Source organism: Austrofundulus limnaeus, unplaced genomic scaffold, assembly GCF_001266775.1.
Source record: "Austrofundulus limnaeus strain Quisiro unplaced genomic scaffold, Austrofundulus_limnaeus-1.0 Scaffold268, whole genome shotgun sequence".
In the NCBI taxonomy this organism is placed as follows: Eukaryota; Metazoa; Chordata; class Actinopteri; order Cyprinodontiformes; family Rivulidae; genus Austrofundulus; species Austrofundulus limnaeus.
The window spans coordinates 539,971-545,624 of NW_013952670.1; positions in this window are offsets into that span (position 1 = coordinate 539,971).

A 5,654-nucleotide genomic window follows, 5' to 3' on the forward strand; every position below is an offset into this window, starting at 1 on the left:
AGGAGGACTTCAGAGGGCCAATCAGATTTCAGCAGGGGCCAATGYACCAGTGGTCCCTGCTCCTAGAACTGCCCCTGGTTTATTATATTGTAGAGCATAGCACAGCAACTGCAGGAAAATAATTCTTCCTTTTTTTCACTTCAGTAGAAAAAAACAACAACTTAATATTAGTTTCTTAATTTCTTCATCATCAATGATTTTATTTTATTTTTTTAAGTAAAGAGAAAATAGAAAAATAGGGAAAACCAAAGAGGAAATGACATTAGAAAGATTGAAATAGAGATTAGAAATACATTAAATATACACCAAGAAAACACAGGACCACACACCCGACATTTGTCCGCACACCTGAAAATCACTGGATACAAGAAAGCATAGCAACAAAAATACATATCTATATAATAATAAAATTAATTATAATTTTTCTGTAAAGCATGCACACATATATGCATATACCCATACAATATATGGTATATGTACAGTATACTGTATATGCATAGCGTGGCAACTGTAGGAAAACAATTCTTCATCACATCAGATAAAAATATACTCCTATGTGGTACATTAGTCTAAAATACCAGAAGTGATGAATAATTACTTTACAACAAAATAATAATTGCCATCTGCCAGGAATAAAAAAAATGCTGGATATAAATTTAAAATAATTTGTTTAAAATAAGAGCCAAGGAATTTCCTAGACTCAAATAATCATGTTAAAGGGTAGATCCAAATAAAAATGCAGAACCAACACCCAGGGAAACTCAAAGGTATATTTAATTAACTAATTTTTGAAATCCTAAAAAAAATAGGCTTACGTGGTAGTAAAAATGATCACAAGCATAAACTACAAGAAGACCGGAGGGAAACAAACATGAAAGGTTTTGACTTAACAGGCAAAACGCTGGAAAAACAAAGTGACAAAGTCTGTAAAGAGACACTGACGACAAAAAAAAAAAAAAACAACAAACAAAAGTTAAGGAGGATCAGGTGACAGTGAGAGGGACAGAAGCTTAAATACAAGAGAGAAACACTACATAAGAAAAAAAAAAACAGAATGACACAAAAAACATGTGACTTTCTTTCTATAGACCCTTTTTTCCCACAAAATCCAATGACTGTGACATTTTAATGTAAGCTATTTTCATACATAAGGCACTTTTATATAATATTACTTTTTGTGTGTCTTTCATTCAGACCAGTGTCACATTAACTAACTTTCTATACAGCTTCTTTGAGATGTAATTGTTARCTTTAGCACGAGTCACAGTCTGCACAACATTTGCTATTTTTGTAAAACTGGACAAGAGAGACATAATACTAAAGTCGTTATTATGTCACCATTTTACATAACAAATGTTAAAACAACAATTCAGAAGTAAAATTTAAAAAGCAAGTCATTAATGCAATTGTGGTGATTTATCATCATAGTGACAGTGTATTGGGTTCGTGGGTGGAGTGTGGTGGCAGTAGAAAGAACACATGTGGCCTGTAGCCTACTTGTTCATTGAGATTTTAAAGCAGAACTGGCCCTGCTGGTCTTATACTGAGGCTACAGTTATGATCATTACAAGAACATGGAAACAACCCTGGGAAGATGTTATGCTCAGAGGCATCATGCTAGCTTGGTGTGATTTTGTAGAGCATAGTTGTAAGCTAAAAGTGTGATGCCAGGGCCATGATTGTCTCTATACCAGAGAAAGTTTTCCAGAATTGCTATAATGCAGTTAAGTTTTAAGTCGGTTGTGCATGTGTGTTGTCAGCCGGTGTGAAGGGGAGCCTAAAAAATGATGATGGAAGCAACTAAAAGTATCCTGTTTTTAAATGTCTTCAGTAGTTGATGAAGAAGTGTTTTTTTCTCTGCTTTTAGTTTTTTTAAATAAAAATAATATATCCTGATACTGTTTACTGTGTGTAAAAACTAAMTAAATAAAAAAAGATGATTCATCTTAAGTGTGACCGAAACATTTTAAACATTCACATAATTACCCAATTTTAATTTTATTTTTTTCCTGGTTTCCAACAGTCAGAATGACAGTGAAGAGATGGATTCAAAGCTGAAATACAGAACATAAAGACATGAGATTTCAAATGTGATTGATATTAATCACCAAATTTGTCTTTTATATCCTTTTTTGCCCATTGTCTGCAGAGTCCATTATACACAAATAAAATATATTTTAAAATAAAATGATTAATTTACCAAAATACAAAATTTTATAACAAGATGAAAACATTCCAAAATCCATTTTTTTAGAATGCAGACTGGCTTGAAGAGTCAAAGGAAAATTAAAACATTTTATAAAAAAAAAAAAAAAAAATGAAATGGCAGCAAACTTACAGAACTCAGGAATTAGACAACAAGATACAGGAACACTGATCATGAAAAATAAAGTAGACACAGTAATGTCCTGAAATAATTACCTTAAATGCTGGATCAAAATCCATTCTTGATTGGGGGGAAAAATGTTCTGGAAAACAGAATTTAAACGATTAGTTTAAACAGTTTCTATGAGCTCTGCAATTGATTTCAACAATTTTACAGCTGATTTTGTCTTTTTCTTTAAGGAATCAGCAGTGCCATATTTTTCCCCACACACAGACGCTGAAGCAGAGAGAGTGGGTCTGGTCTCTCAGGATTGAGAGGCACCCACAGATGGAGAAATCTGCCTGGCAGTCAAGAGCAACCGACCAAAACCGAGTAATCTAAAACAGAAGTTGAATGTGCTTCAGCACGCTGACATTTCTTCCCCCCATTTCTTGTTTTCATCTTCATTACACACTAAACACACAAACATAGTGCACATAAATCATGAATCATATACTCACTGACGCTGCCAGTTTGTTTATTGCGCCCTTCAAAATGGCATCAAGCCCTTTTGTGTCTTTACAGAAATGTCTTTAAGAGAAAATCTTGGAGTGTGGTAGGTAGTGTGTGAGACTTTTTATGAGGGTGTCTGTTTTCTCAGATAATATTTGAGTAGCTCCCATGTACAGAAGATACACTCAGCTTTTCAACCTAGAGGCAATTATTTGATGCTCTATAATTGGCAGCAGAGAAAAGGGGGAAATGAATTGAAATCAATATTCACCTCAGAGTTTCTCAGAGTGTTTCAAAGCAGGTTGGATTTGTGGAGAAATGCTTCATTTTTACTCACAGAAAATGCGTACAAGGTTTGATTAAACAAGCTTTCTCTTTTACTTAGTTTATAAAGAAGCTTTAAACAGATGCTAAGATCAGGTAAAACACAAATCAGCATGTAAGTTAATACATGGCTTTTCTACTAAACTTTAAATTTGCGTGCTTATGCAATGAAAAGTGTTCGTTTGAGCATTTCTATTTAGCTCCAGGGTGAGTGCAGTAAAGTAAAAATGCAGCTCCAACCAGAAAATAAAAAAGCTAATAAACTTTTGTTAGCAATAATAAAAAAGAAAGCATGAAAAACCTAAAGCCGYTCCACTTTCCAGTCTTTCCAAACATTGCAAATCTGTCTCAACAATACAGAGATAAAAGATTGGAAATGTAGAAAATGATTCTCCAACACAATCAAATTTTCACGAAACAAAAGGCATGAAACTGTAACTGTACCATGCATACGATTTGAAATGATGAAAGGCATGGATTTGGCACACGATGTGGAAAATCTAATTGAACAAAACAGTAAAACTCTGGAAGAATGACAAAACAGTAGATCCTATTTGCTTGCAGAAAATCAAGGTTTTCTAAAAATGGAACCCTGAATAGCAGTAAGTTGAATTCACAAGAAAAAAAATGTGCAAGAACAGAGAATTTAGCAATGAAATGAAAAGAAAGTGAATGAGTCAGCAAATGCTTTCAGTTTCAACCAGATTATCTGTGGTTTCATTGGAATTTAAAGTTGCCAGATTAGAGTCCTAAGTGTTTAACCCCTGTAGCAGTGAATTCTGAGCTAAATGCTCACATGATGTGCCACACTAATTATTTCAAAATAAAATGAGTGTTCCTTTGTTGCCCATTACATTTCATGCAAGGTGTTTTAGACTAAAGGCCCCAGCAACTCAACCTGTAGTCAAACAGTCAACTTCTGGTTACATGGAGGGAGGTTTGTTTTCTCACACATCTATCATAGCCTCTGAGACACACAGTGCAGAACTTGTGGGAAACCCCTCCCGTTGCTGCACATGTCACAGCTTCTTCCTGCTGGAGTTTCCACTCCGATATCTGCTGTTTGGCCACAAATCTGTAACAGATAAAAGCCACTTTTTGGTAGACAGATTCCTTCATGCACCATGTCTGTTATATCTCTATCCAGGAGTTTCTGGCCATTTGCTTACCTTTATACATGTCTGGAAGAGTCATATTTCTAACTACCCAGTACAACTGCTCCTCAAAACTACCCATGTTGTTCTGACACACAACAGCTGGTTTCATGGAAGCGGAGCAGTTGAAGCAACAWAGTCACCATTGTTGTAGGAGTGCTTTTCTACATGAACAAACACACCCATAATCTTCTGATAAATCACACAATACTGGGCACATTTGCCTATGAGAGACGTTTGGCTGATTTTTTGCAATAGAAGTGCATTAATGAGAGCATTTTTCACAGCTTTGGTTGGATTATGTTTTTAGATCGCCTTATGCTGAAAAAATGAGCAATAAGTAGAACTTCCAGCTCTACTTACGGTCGTCTTACGCATCAATCTTTTCCCACCAAAATTTAGATTATTATCTTTAAAACTGACCATGTTACAGCCTGTTAGTATTGTTTTAAGSTTAGCTAGGTGTGGTGGCTCTTTTGAATGGGGTTGACTAAAAAGGGTTATTAGTTGTAGACGTACATCCAATGATTGACTTTTGGATTTTACATCCAGTGATTCTTGAAATGGTTTGGTAACAAACCACACACAGACAAATATTATCATCTGCCTTTGCCTTTTGGTGATTACAGAAGTTTCCTGTTACAAATCTTCCAGGAACACACATGCAAGTACAGTTAAATGAGTGCGAACTAACAAAGATGACTGTTAAACTTCGCGATAAGTGAGAAAGTTGCATCTTTACTGGGATATTTATAGAAATCTTAGGAACATATAGAAGTTCMCTTTCAGCCACATTAGTCATAGTCTAACACTGTTTCAGAAACCTTTATGATGCCTCTCATTATTTGAGGTATTTATAGCCAAGCATCCCTACTGAAAATGGGACATGGTGTTTATCTGCAGCAGCTAACTCCTAGACTTCAGACTAAAGCATGAAGGGAACGGTAGCATGCAAACAAACGTGGCTCATGTCAGGGTTAAATGTGGCAAGGGAATTAATCAATATTGAGAGCTGGAAATTAAACATTTTCTCCACCATCTGCCAGTCCTCCTTYACTAACCTTGAATCATTACATACAGAGTAGTACTGCAACATTTCCAAGTCTAAACTTATATTTCTCTGTTGGACATGAAAATAAAATATGTTGAGCAAATTATGAAGAAGAAAAAGGCAGGATGATTAACAAAAGTCTAAATGTATCTTGTAGAGGAAATTTGGTTTGACTGAATAAATCATAGATGTTACCATGTAATTTAGTGAGCTGAAAAGATTTGCTGGTGATTATTTTCTTGTTTTTTTCCCCACTGTTCTTATTTATCATTCTTGTTTGAAAATAAACAAATAAAAATAAAATATG